The sequence below is a fragment of the Carassius carassius genome, chromosome 46 (assembly GCF_963082965.1).
Source record: "Carassius carassius chromosome 46, fCarCar2.1, whole genome shotgun sequence".
Taxonomy (NCBI): domain Eukaryota; kingdom Metazoa; phylum Chordata; class Actinopteri; order Cypriniformes; family Cyprinidae; genus Carassius; species Carassius carassius.
In genome coordinates this window covers 236457-250393 of record NC_081800.1, presented here as the reverse complement: position 1 = coordinate 250393, position 13937 = coordinate 236457, and the positions used below count along the sequence as shown (strand labels likewise).

The following is a 13937-nucleotide window of genomic DNA, read 5'->3' as shown; positions in this document are numbered from 1 at the left end:
TCAGACTTGTTAAAACACTTATACAGGTGCTGGTCATTTAGAATATCATCAAAAAGTTGATTTATTTCACTAATTCCATTCAAAAAGTGAAACTTGTATATTATATTCATTCATTATACACAGACTGATATATTTCAAATATTTATTTCTTTTAATTTTGATGATTATAACTGACTAAGGAAACTAAGGAAAATCCCAAATTCAGTATCTCAGAAAATTAGAATATAACTTAAGACCAATACAAAGAAAGGATTTTTAGAAATCTTGGCCAACTGAAAAGTATAAAAATGAAAAGTATGAGCATGTACAGCACTCAATACTTAGTTGTGGCTCCTTTTGTCTGAATTACTGCAGCAATGCGGTGTGGCATTGAGTCGATCAGTCTGTGGCACTGCTCAGGTGTTATGAGAGCTCAGGTTGCTCTGAGAGTGGCCTTCAGCTCTTCTGCATTCTTGGGTCTGGCATATAGCATCTTCCTCTTCACAATACCCCATAGATTTTCAGGCGAGTTTTGCTGGCCAATTAAGAACAGGGATACCATGGTCCTTAAACCAGGTACTGGAAGCTTTGGCATTGTGTGCAGGTGCCAAGTCCTGTTGGAAAATGAAATCTGCGTCTCCATAAAGTTGGTCAACAGCAGGAAGCATGAAGTGCTCTAAAACTTCCTGGTGTACGGCTGTGTTGACCTTGGACCTCAGAAAACCCAGTGGACCAACACCAGCGGATGACATGGCTCCGCAAACCATCACTGACTGTGGAAACTTTACACTGGACCTCAAGGAATGTGGATTGTGTGCCTCTCCTCTCTTCCTCCAGACTCTGAGACCCTGATATCCAAAGGAAATGCAAAATTTACTTTCATCAGAGCACATAACTTTGGACTACTCAGCAGCAGTCCAGGCCTTTTTGAAGCGAGACATTTCTGACGCTGTCTATTGTTCAAGAGTGGCTTGACACAAGGAATGCGACAGCTGAAACCCATGTCTTGCATAAGTCTGTGCGTAGTGGTTCTTAAAGCACTGGCTCCAGCTGCAGTCCACTCTTTGTGAATCTCCCCCACATTTTTGAATGGGTTTTGTTTCACAATCCTCTCCAGGGTGTGGTTATCCCTATTGCTTGTACACTTTTTTCTATCACATCTTTTCCTTCCCTTCGCCTCTCTATTAATGTGCTTGGACACAGAGCTCTGTGAACAGCCAGCCTCTTTTGCAATGACCTTTTTTGTCTTGCCCTCCTTGTGCAAGATGTCAATGGTCGTCTTTTGGAAAACTGTCAAGTCAGCAGTCTTCCCCATGATTGTGTAGCCTACATAACTAGACTGAGAGACCATTTAAAGGCTTTGCAGGTGTTTTGAGTTAATTAACTGATTAGAGTGTGGCACCAGGTGTCTTCAATAATGAACCTTTTCACAATATTCTAATTTTCGGAGATACTGAATTTGGGATTTTCCTTAGCTGTCAGTTATAAACGTCAAAATTAAAAGAAATAAACATTTGAAATATATCAGTCTGTGTGTAATGAATAAATATAATATACAAGTTTCACTTTTTGAATGGAATTAGTGAAATAAATCAACTTTTTGATGATATTCTAATTATATGACAAGCACTACAAGCTCCAGTTCTCAAAAATCCCAGGAAACATTGTTCTTTATGTGTTTTATGGCCTTATTCAAGTGATTAAACATTTACATTTACATTTAATCATTTAGCAGACGCTTTTATCCAAAGCGACTTACAAATGAGAACACTAGAAGCAGTCAGGTCAACAAGAGAACAACAACAGTATCAGTTAGTCTAGTATAGGACACATAGGTAGGTTTTTTTTTTTTTTTTTTTTTTTTTTAAAGACAGGAAAAGGAAAAGTGCTAGTGTTAGTTGGTTAAGTGCAGACGAAAAAGATGAGTCTTTAGCTGTTTCTTGAAAATGAGTAAAGACTCAGCTGTAAAAATTGAGATTGGGAGGTCATTCCACCAGCTGGGCACAGTCCAGGAAAAGGTCCGTGAGAGTGATTTTGAACTTCTTTGGGATGGTACCACAAGGCGTCGGTCACTTGCAGAGCGCAAACTTCTGGAGGGCACATAAGATTTAACCAATGAGTTTAGGTAAGTTGGTGCCGTGCCAGTGGTCGTCTTGTAGGCTAGCATCAGTACCTTGAATTTGATGCGAGCAGCTACTGGTAGCCAGTGTAACCTGATGAGGAGAGGAGTAACATGAGCTTTTTTTGGCTCATTGAAGACAACCCTCACTGCTGCATTCTGGATCAATTGCAGAGGCTTGACAGTACATGCAGGAAGGCCCGCCAGGAGAGCATTACAATAGTCCAGTCTGGAGAGAACAAGAGCTTGGACAAGAAGTTGGGTTGCTTGCTCTGACAGGAAGGGTCTAATCTTCCTAATGTTGTATAAGGCAAACCTGCAGGACCGGGTAGTTGTAGAAATGTGGTCTGTGAAGCTTAACTGATGATCCATCACAACTCCTAGGTTTCTAGCTGTCCTCGAAAGGAGTAATGGTTGATGAGCCCAGCTGTATAGAGAAGTTGTGATGAAGCAATGGGTTAGCTGGAATCACCAGGAGTTCTGTCTTCGTAAGGTTAAGCTGAAGGTGATGGTCATTCATCCAGCTAGAGATGTCACTCAGACACGCTGAAATGCGAGCAGCTACCGTCGGGTCATCTGGTTGGAATGAGAGGTAGAGTTGGGCATCATCAGCGTAGCAGTGATAAGAAAAGCCATGCTTCTGAATGACAGATTCTAATGACGTCATGTAGATTGAGAAGAGAAGTGGTCCAAGTACTGAGCCTTGAGGAACCCCAGTAGCAAGGTGGTGTGACTTTGAAACATCACCCCTCCAAGACACACTGAAGGATCTGTCAGAGAGGTAGGACTTAACCCACAGGAGTGCTGTTCCAGAGATGCCCATCTTTCTGAGGGTGGACAGGAGAATCTGGTGATTAACAGTGTCAAAAGCAGCAGAAAGGTCCAGTAAGATGAGTACCGAGGATTTTGAAAAACTAAACATTTTTAGTTTTTCACTAACCACGCATAACATTTTTTTTCTCAAAAATACAATCATGTACATGCATGCATTTCACATATTATTATAGCCCAGTTTGTGCTGATTACAGTGAGATTAGACTTTACCCATTTAGATATTTATAAGAAACTGAAAAAAGCACAAATGTCAGGGCATGACAAAACTTCTCCAGGCCCCAAAAATACCCTTAGACTCCATAGGGTTAATGTTCTTAATGTATATGGTTTTACGGAAAAGAATGAAAGATATGAGCTTTTAGAAGACTTGCAACCCCACATGCTAGGTAGGGCCCCCCTAATGGTAGCAGGGGATTTTAATTGTGTTTTATCCAAAACAGACAGGAAAAGGGTATGGGAGGATTTTATTGTGGACAAAACGACAAAACAAATTTAGTCGACTGTTTTAAAATTTTGCATCAAAGAGAGGAGGGCTTCACCTGGTTCAGTGGTGATGGTACCAAAGCCTCTCGAATCGACTACGTGTTTACAAGGGACTGCCCGCCGACCGATGCTACATAAACCCCCCTCTTTTTCTCTGATCACATGATGCTGTCTTGCACCCTTTCATTGCCCATGGGTGTGACGGTAGGGGGAGGGCTGTGGAAGCTGAACCGTTCCTTGTTGGAAGACAAGGATGTAGTTTTAGAATATAGGGAACAGTTCAGCCAATGGCAGACCCTCCAAGACTTTTACGATACACGTGCACAGTGGTGGGAGATGGTAAAGGACCGGACGAGACAGTTTTTTAGAAAGATAGGGGTTAGAAAAGAAGAGTAGGGAAAAGAAACACATGTTGGGGTTGCAAAAAAGACTACAAAGGTATTTTAATCTTTTAAATAATGGTTTTGATTTTAACGACGAAATTCAGAAAGTAAGAAAAGAAATATCAGTTTTAGCCAATATAGAAAGTAAAAGGGTCCTTTTAAGAAGTAAAGAGAGAGAAATAGAAGGCGGCGAAAAGTGTACTAGATAATTTTTTAAGAAAATAATAACAAGGGGTGGGGGGTTAAGCAGGGTTAAAACAGGGGATAGGGAGGTTAACACAACAAAAGAGATTTTAGAGGATGTGGAAAAATTTTATGGGGCATTATATAGTTTTAAAAAGGTACACTCTGACACTGTAAAAGAAGTTTTAAATTTTATTGAGGAAAGGGTTGACTGTCAAAATGAGATTTTAACCCAACATTTGAACATCTTAGAAATCCAAAAAGCTCTTGGAGGTTTTAAAAAGAGTTTTATCTAACATTTTGGGACATTTTAGCAGAAGAGGTTTTGACAGTTTTTAAAGAGTTTGAGGCCCTCGACAGACTTCCAGACAGTTTTAGAATAGGGATAGTTTCTTTACTTCACAAAAAAGGTGACCGGACTGACTTAAAAAACTGGAGACCCATAACACTTTTAAATTTTGATTATAAGCTTTTTAGCAAAGTTTTAGCAACACGCATGTCAACGACTTTAGAGGACGTGATTCACCCGGAGCAAGCTTGTTCTGTGCCCGGAAGAAAGATAACAGACTGCCTAGTGCTGATCAGAGACACCATCAGTTATGCAAGAGACAGAAATATTCGGCTAGTAGTCCTAAATTTAGACTTTGAAAAAGCATTCGACCGAGTCTCGCACCAGTACCTTTTTCAGGTACTCCAAAAAATGGGTTTTCCAAAGAGGTTTGTAGCCTGGGTGGGACTGCTGTACAAGGGACTTGTCAGCAAATTCCTTTGTAAACGGGCATCTTTCCAAAACTGTGAACATACACAGTGGTGTCTGTCAGGGATGTCCTTTATCCCTCTCCTGTATGTGGCTTGTATCGAGCCACTGGCACAGATCTTGAGAAAGGATAAATGGATCAAAGGACTGGACTTTCCTGGGACGGGTGGACTCAAAGCGACCTGTGCCTTATACATGGACGATGTAACTCTTTTAGCCACGGACATTTTATCTATACGAAGAGCACTGGACTTGACTGACTGGTACGGTCGGGCCTCAGGCGCCAAACTCAATAGGAACAAGTCCGAGGCCCAGCTCTTTGGGCTGTGGGGAGACATAGACACAGGAGGACTTGACTTGGTTATTAAAGACAATGATTTTAAAATTTTAGGTGTTAAATTGATAAAGAGGGGGCAGGACAGGGAAACTGGACTGACATGATAGGGAAAGTTAGAAAAAGGCTGGAGGGCGATGACGATGGAGGGCAAGGTTTTAATTTTTAAATCTGTGATTTTACCTCTGATTTTACTTGTCTGTTCTGTTTTTAGCCCCCTTCGGCGGTTCCTGGTGAAACTGGAGAGGGCGGTGTTTCACTTCCTGTCGGGGTCCAAGTGGGAGCGCCTGAGGAAGGAGACTGTCAAGAAAAGGCCAGAGAACGGTGGAAAAAGGCCTCCCAGACCCCCACCTGTTTTTAGGCAGCCGCTTCTCCGCCCTGCACATTAGTTATGCCATGACCCCATCCAAAGAAAAAGAGACGGCTGCAATGGCGCGATTTTGGATGGGGTCTTACCTAAGAACATTGAAAATTTTACCAGTGGACTTGAAAACCCCAGTGTCTTTTAACTTGCCTAAAGAGTGCAGTTTTATAAGAATGTTTATAAAGAAATACCTTTTAGAGGGTGAAGATGTCACCATTTTAACTAAACACAAGTCTTTCATTTCTGTTGTGCAGGACCAGGAACCGGTGAGTCCAGTTCCGGGCCTCACACTAAGTGAGGCCAAACAAGTTTGGCAGAATGCGGCTCACCCCGCTCTCCAGAACAGGCACAAAGACTTATCGTGGATGGTGGCTCATGAGATCCTCCCGGTCAGGGCGGTTATGCACTCCAGAGGCATGGCCAAAAACCCCATCTGCCCTCGGTCCGGCTGCAATTCCCCGGAGACCGTCCACCACCTGCTCTGGGAATGCAGCACTGCGCGGGACATGTGGGCCAAGACCGGCCCCCTGTATTTCCCGTGCCTACCAGCAGGTGGGTCCCGGGTTCGGATACCAGCTCGCCATCCTTGGGGTGGGCTGGGGCTTGAAGGACTTGACGGCACAGAAATTTACCTCGCTCTGGCTCACCCTCAACGTCATCAAGGATACCATCTGGGCCACCAGAAACCTGCTGGTGGGAAAGCGCGTTACGGTAACCCTCCATGCATGTGAGCTAAAGGTAACATCAATGCTGCAGGGTTACCGGACGACGATATTCGCACGAGGGCGCCGGGGTCGCACAGAAAGGGTCCCGGCAGGCACCGACCCTGGCTGCCTGTAGATGCACCCTCACCACTCTGGCTACGGGAACAGCGGGCCAGCGGGCCGGAGGAGAGGGGATCTCCACTGAGCCCATAAAGTAGCATCTCATGTCCCTTTTCTGGAGTGTGGGGTAAAGACCCACTTGATAAGGACTCACCCCCGGTCTTGCACAACAGATGATTTTTAATTGGTGTTGTTATTGTGTTTTATCAATGAAATTGGTTTTATTAACATATATATGAGGCTTGTTTGCTTTTTTAATTTGTATTTTACTTTTGAAACCGACCGCACCTTTTAAACAAACCTCAAACATGGACTTTTAAAAACAAGCAAAACACTGTGGTTTTAATCAAATGCTTTTTAACAATGATTGTTTCTTTCATTTTACCATGTGTATTTATTATATATTATACTGCTTGTTTTAATGTGCTTGAAAAGAAAAATGTGTGAAAAAGTAAAAATGCAAATGGGAAAAATGTAAATGGTGACAATAAAACTTTTTCGAAAGATATCTGTTCTTATCAGTTTAATATCTGATACGTCCCCCATCCAGTGTTCTGCATTTGGTTAAAGAGAGTCATCTAAAACCGGCGTTGGGAAGCACCGGCCCATGAGCTTGGCAGTTTCTAGGCCAGTAACGGAAGGCACCCGTCCTTCCTTTCCTGCAGGGGGCGGAGGGCTAACCGTTGGTGTGGATGGTAGAGACGCAAATCATACCTCTGGCTGACCGCCTGGGCCTTCATACTTACCTGGCAGGGGAGACACAATGATCAAGAAGGCGGTTCACCCAGGGCGAGTCTTGCCCATTGCACTCCGGCCATGCTGACCCCTGCGAATTCCCCAAATGCGGCAATCTTGACTGCATAATTTATGGTAGTGGGGGACTGTGTTCGCGCTCTCCCCTGAATTTGTTGGTGAAACAAAGCAGAAAAGGTTTTTTCCAGTTTTTTTTTTTTTGCGTTTCAGAATGGGGAGTTCTGTCACATGCGAGGTATGTGTTGTGCGCCTGTGAAACAAAGTCACTTACGCTCTTGAAAAATTGGACCCTGGTGGGTGGTTTAGTTCGATTATAGCACAGACCTTACTTTGAAAGTCGATTGGACTTACTGCAGCCTAGCTGTAGCTGTCTCCATGTTGTTTGGTTGTCCTTTTTCAATTGGTATTAATTATGTTGTCGCTTACAGTGCCACCAAGTGGCCTGTCGCAGCGCCCTTTTTCACCTGCCCTCTGACTGTGCCCCTGTACAGGTGTGCCGATTTGGGTGAAGGGATCTCATTCCTTCCTGGAGTTATAGCCATTCAAGCCCATTTTGGACACGCCACCTTAGCACGTTTTGAGGTCCCCTCGCCAAGGTGAATGGAAATTTCCACTTTTTTGGGATGATTATTGACAGGCAGACTCCAGAGATGCTTTCTGTGCTGATTTGGGTGGGACTGGGCCAAATACCTGGCGCTAGGTTGCAAAAGAAGGTTTTCGACAAAATCCCAAATACCCGAAAATGTCGTCAGAGCGACGAGCCAATCTGAGACCTGCGTCTCGTTCGGCTCGAGCCAAGGATTCTGATGACATAAGACACGTGGCTCTGCGACGAACCGTTTGGGAGTTACGAGCGATGCCGTACTTTCCGTCGCTGCAGTGCCAGCGTCAGGCCGATCGTGACGAGGCCCGGTGACGTTGCAGACAGGGGAGGGTACTACCATCCCCCAGCGTTTTTAGGTCCCCCAGACTTACTAAAGCCGAGATGGGCATCGCCGTGTCCAGCTTCCTCCCCGCTGCGTCTTAGCAGCATCGCTTCTCGGCCTTTTGGCTAAGATCAAGTGTGATCGACCCAGATGGATCCAACGAGAGAGGATGCACTTTTGCCGACCATGGTGGTGCGGCTGAAGAATACTGTTCTTTTACAAGTCAAGGTGGATGCAGCTGCTGACGTCAAGAGAAGATTTGGAAGAGAATTCGTGGTTACTGAACTGTTGAGAGATATTTTTGGTGTTTCGGCATGTTTCATTTTTTGTTTGCAAGATTTTTCAAGCTCTGGCTTTATGGATTTGACTTTTTTCCAATTGAGAGACTGCGTGGCATTCTATGAAGCATGGGAGAAGAAAAAAGATCACCAGCGCTTAACCGGCCTGCACCTCTTACCTGCTTTTGCTCAGGATTTTCTGGCACTAACGATCCACCTGTACAATTCTTTTGTGGAAGATGGTGATGTGTTAACATTCTTAGCCAGGTACTGTGATACGGTGAAAGGAGGTGAACGTTTGAAGGACCAGTTTGGTATATGGACTGGAAAGAGTAGATACCTCGTTAAGCTGCATACAGACACAGCATCGCCAGGTGATTTAGTTCATTCACCTGGGTCTTTCTTCATTGGATCAAACAGGGGCTTTTTGCACTATGCAGGTCAACCAGTGTTCTGCAGGAGGTGTGGTGCGCAGGGCCATTTGAAAACAGACTGCACAGGAAAGAGATGTCGCTTTTGTGGATCTGCAGAGCACGTTGCATCAGCTTTTCCAGAACCAAAAACATGCAGTTTATGTGGAGGAGGAGATTATCTGTTCCGGGTATGCCCTAGCAGACAGAAAACATATGCCAGCTTATTCAAAGAGGGACAAGGTCTGAAGGCTGATTTTGAAGGTCTACTAATGAGTGTTCCAGGTGGAGGTGAAAGTCAAGAGGCGGGCCCTTCAGGATTGGGTGCAGGCGATGAAATGGTGAAAGGCCAGGTGATGGAAACAAGGAATGAAGAGGGAGGAGGTGGGCCAGAGCTTCAAATAAGTCCTTCGCAGCAATGGTCAGAGTTTGATGTGGCAGAGGTACTGTGTGGCATTTATGAAGAGACTGAGCTGGGGAAGGCAGGGTCTGCAGGTGGTGAAGTGGAGCTTCCCTCAGATATGGAAATGGAACTGAACATGATAGGGCCTGACGCAGGCCAAGGCCTAAGGAGAAGGAAGTTTTGTGAAGATGTGACTGGAGATCCAGAAAAGAAGTGCTGCAAACTCCAGGAACCTGTACCCAGACGAGTCCAAAACAAGGTGGCGGGTGAGGGAGGAGAAGGAGGAGATTGGACGGAGGTAACGGGGAAGGGGAAGGGGAAGGGGAAAATGTTTAGAGTGAAAATCGAGCATGTGATGGTTTTGTGAGCCTCTACTTGGGTTTTTCCTTTTTTCTTTTAAGCTTATTTCTGTCTAAATGGCATGTTTAAAAGTGGCAACTTTGAATGTAAGAGGACTAAAAATGATACAAAGAAGGACTGCAATATTTCTTTCTTTATAAGTGTCACCTTGGGATGTTTGTTTTTTACAAGAATGCCACTTGAAGGATGAAAATGATGTCTCCATTTTTTCTGCTGGGTGGGAAATGGGGCCTTCCTTTTGGGGTGTGGGGAATGTCAATGCAGATGGGGTGGGAATCTTATTTTATTCATGGGACTTTGTTATTGAGTCTGCCATTGTCATTATCCCAGGTAGAGTAGTGGTTGTAGATGTGAGGTGGAGTGGGGTTTTTGGAAAGTTTTGAATGCAATTTTATATACAAATAGATTGCTAGTGCTAGGAGGGGATTTTAATGTGTCCTTGGACAATGCTTCTGGTAGTGCATTAGCTCAACTAGTGACAAGGTTCTGTCTCTGTGATTCTTTTCGGGGGGCAGGAGGGAAGGTGCCCACTTTTACCTGGCGAAACAGTAGAAATGAGGCGGCGCGTTTGGACTATCTTTTTCTGCCTTCATATGTGAAGGTGGCTAACTATACTCAGGTTCCTATGTGGTGTTCAGACCACTGTCTGGTAAGGGTATGGGTGGAAGTGGGAGGTGAGAGATGGGGTAGAGGGGTGTGGAGGTTCAATACTTCCTTTCTGAAGGACAAGGTTTTTTGTATAGCGCTCTTTAATTTGGTAGCCGGTTGGAAAAATCTGAGAGGTTTGTTTCAGTCACAAGGGGAATGGTGAAAGGGATTCAAGGAGAGGGTTGCAGTTTTCTGCCATAATTGGGGCAGGGAGAAGGCAAGAAGTAAGCGGAAAAAAGTTGGTAAGTGGTCAGAGGAGCTGCAGGCTCTATGGGCAGGTGGTGCCTTGGGGACTGCTGATGGATGGTCTAGGGCTCAGTATCTGCAGGAAGCAATGAAGAATTATTATTGGGAGGAAGCGAAGTCCTTTTTGCAAGGTTCAAGCGTCCAGAAGCGGGTCTATGATGAAAAGCCAACCAGCTATTTCTTTGCAACAGTGCGGGGTAGGCAAAGGAAAAGTTATATAGAGGGTTTGAGGGGTGAAGGGGGGGGTGCAGACATCGGGGAAGGGGATGCTGAAGGTGGCTGAAGGGTTTTATAGAGAGTTATTTAGTGATGAACTCCTTCAGTCACAGCATATGGGAAGTTGTTAGACAATCTGATTGGGGGTTTAGATGAGGAGGAAAGGAGAGCACTCGAAGGGCCCTTGACCTTGCAAGAGGTTGGTTTTGCAGTTGCTTCCTTGAAAAAAGGCACGGCTCCAGGTTGTGATGGTCTTCCAGCTGCCTTCTATGAGGTGATTTTGCCGTGGGTAGGAACTGAACTGGTGGGAGTATACCAGGAGTGCTTTAGAAGGGGGAAGTTGGTAGAGACGATGAGAACAGGGTTGGTAACATTGCTGCATAAGAAAGGGGCGAAGGAAGAGTTAGGGAATTGGAGGCCAGTTACTTTGCTGACCACAGATTATAAGGTGTTGACAAAAGTCTTGACAGAGAGACTTAAGAAGGTCATTGGAGCAGTTGTCCAGCCAGACCAGACATGTGGTGTGCCGGGTAGGTCAGTGTCTATGAACTTGGCCCTAGTTAGGGACATAATTAGCTGGACAGAGCAAAGGCAGCTTCCTTTAGCCATCCTGAGCTTAGATCAGGAGAAGGCCTTTGACAGGGTCGGCCATTCCTATCTGGAGGCAAACTTGAGGCGCATGGGGTTTGGTCCAGTGTTCAGGGCGTGGGTTAGATTGCTTTACAGAGAGGTATTCAGTAGGATAGGTATAAATGGACATTTTACAGAAAAGGTTAAACAGTTGGGGGGAGTACGGCAGGGGTGTCCTTTGTCCCCCTTCTCTATGTTTTATCTTTAGAACCTTTGTTGGGGGCTTTGAGGGCAGCACCTTCTCTTAGGGGGGTCCATTTGCCTGGAGGTGGAGGAATATGTGCCAAAGTGGCTGCTTATGCAGATGACACAACCGTGTTTTTGACTTCAGAGCGGGACTTTGAGGTGGTTGGTAAAATCCTGGAGGAGTTTTGCCAGGTGTCTGGAGCACAAGTGAACGTGGGCAAGTCATCATTCATGTTCTTTGGTCAGTGGGCTGAAAGAGCAGAAGCAAGAGGAGGGTAGAGTATTTGTGCAGATGATTTGAAGATTCTGGTAGTCCGATTTTACAGAGGAGACAGTTAAAGAAAACTGGGAGGCAAGATTGAAGGTAGTGCGGAGAAAGATAGGAAGGTGGAGTTCTAGGGGGCTGTCCTTGTGGGGAAGGTTAGAGGTGGTAAAGGCTGATCTTCTCCCAAGCCTTAATTATTTAGCTTCTGTTTTTCCAGTTCCCTTTTGGTCTGGGAGAAGGTTAGAAAAGCTAGTTTTCTCTTTTTTGTGGAAGAATAGCACAGAAATGGTTGCTAGGGGGCAGGTGTACAGGCCAATGAAGGATGGTGGAAGGGGAGTCCCTTTCATCCTATTGAAGATGGAGGCTATTTTCTGTTCTTGGACAGCTCGCTTAGCATCCCATGAGAGGGAGCACAAGGCCAGGTTTTTAGCCCAATTTTGGCTGGCTTTTCCTTTGAGGTCCTTGGGCAATTGGAAAGGAACGAATCCCTGGTCGACAAATAGACCAGAGCATTATCGCAGGGCGGCAGACTTTATTGCTCGTAAGCCTTGGTGTCTAGAGCAGTCCCTGATACTAGACCAAAGGAAACTACACCTCAGACTGAGTAAGGAGTTAGTGGAAGGGGTAGGACAACCGGATTTGCCATATGAAGTTAATTGGATATTGATACAGCCATCATATTTAATAGGCTTTTGCAAAGACCTCAACAGGTTAGATGCCCTGGGTCGGTTTCCAGTGAGAGAGAGGTTGTATAGACATGGCTCTAGTAGGTCTCCAAGGTGCCCGACAGGTTGCGGCCAAGAAGAGACAATAGAGCATGCCTTGTGGTCGTGTCCAGGAGCTGCAGAGCTCTGGAGGTCAGTCATGTTGTGGTGGGAGAGATGGAGGGGGCCAATTATTACAAGAGACTTAGTGTTGTATGGGCTGGGTATAGATGCTTTTGAAGCACAACGAAGGAGAGTCGTATGGGGTACGATCTCAGAGGTGAAGCATGTTCTATGAGAATGGAGAACAATGTGTTTGAGGAAAAAGATTCCTCATTTGGAACCTGAAAGATTATTTTTACAACTGCTGGGGAAAATGTCAGCAGAGGTTAAAGTTTTCAGAACATTTTTTGGGGATGAGGTGACTAGAAGGGTATGGAGAGGGCTGCAGAAGGTTGAGGTGGAGTAGAAAGAATGACTGTTATTTTTTTTTACTTTTGTTTGATTTTTGAAACTTGATGTACTTTTGACCTTTGATTTTTGAATAGTATTATGCAATGCTGAAAGAGGACTCATGTTGTAAATTTATGTTGTATTGATGTACAGTGAATTTGTTGTAAAAATAAATGGTGTTGGTGTTAATAAAAAAAACAAATCTGTTCTTATCAGTTTAATATCTGATACGTCCCCCATCCGGGGACTACATATTAAATGGATTTTTAGATCACGGAGCTGGAGTCGGGGCTTGCTCCGTCCACTCCACGCATCGGCCTGGTATTGCAGTGTCTCCAGGAACGGTGTGCTTTCCCTTTTTGGGGATTGCCGTTTATTGTGTCGAATAGCAGAACAAGGAATGAGATCTGCCATGCTGTGGTGTATTGCGAACTTTTTTCCTGATGCGCCCTCCTGGGGTCTTGGACTCTTCCACGAACGATGCACCCACCTGAGGTCTTTCACAGACGAGGTGATGCATCGAATCAGGTGTGTTTGGTTAAAGAGAGTCATCTAAAACCGGCGTTGGGAAGCACCGGCCCATGAGCTTGGCAGTTTCCAGGCCAGTAACGGAAAGCACCTGCCCTTCCTTTCCTGGAGGGGGGCTAACCGTTGATATGGATGGTAGAGACGCAAATCATACCTCTGGCTGACCGCCTTGGCCTTCATACTTACCTGGCAGGGGAGACACCATGATCAAGAAGGCGGTTCACCCAGGGCGAGGCTTGCCCATTGCACTCCGGCCATGCTGACCCCTGCGAATTCCCCAAATGCGGGAATATCGACGGCATAATTTATGGTAGTGGGGGACTGCGTTCGCGCTCTCCCCTGAAATTGTTGGTGAAACAAAGCAGAAGAGGTTTTTCCAGGTTTTTTTTTTTTGTTGTCGCTTACAGCGCCACCGTGTGGCCTGTCGCAGCGCCCTTTTTCACCTGGCCTCTGACTGAGCCCCTGCACAGGTGTGCCGATTTGGGTGAAGGGATCTATAGCCATTCAGGCCATCTCGGACACGCCACCTTAGCACGTTTTGAGGTCCCCTAACCAAGGTGAATGGAAATTTCCACTTTTTTGGGATGATTATTGACAGGCAGACTCCAGAGAAGCTTTCTGTGCTGCTTTGGGTGGGACTGGGCCAAATACCTGGCGTTAGGTTGCAAAAG

At 45.3% G+C, this 13937-nt stretch overlaps 1 protein-coding gene and 3 non-coding genes across 5 annotated transcripts in view; all 4 read left to right on the top strand.

The window, feature by feature from the left end:
* The window catches only part of LOC132129402 (uncharacterized), a 30393-nt gene that overhangs the window by 10934 nt on the left and 5522 nt on the right, over nucleotides 1-13937 (top strand). The gene's annotated exons all lie outside the window — the stretch shown is intronic.
* On the top strand, nucleotides 6999-7162 carry LOC132129842 (U1 spliceosomal RNA). Its single transcript, XR_009428615.1, has one exon. It is a non-coding gene; the product is annotated as a U1 spliceosomal RNA (small nuclear RNA).
* LOC132129853 (U2 spliceosomal RNA) lies at nucleotides 12912-13093 on the top strand. Its single transcript, XR_009428619.1, has one exon. It is a non-coding gene; the product is annotated as a U2 spliceosomal RNA (small nuclear RNA).
* Nucleotides 13445-13608, top strand: LOC132129831 (U1 spliceosomal RNA). The gene has a single exon (XR_009428605.1). It is a non-coding gene; the product is annotated as a U1 spliceosomal RNA (small nuclear RNA).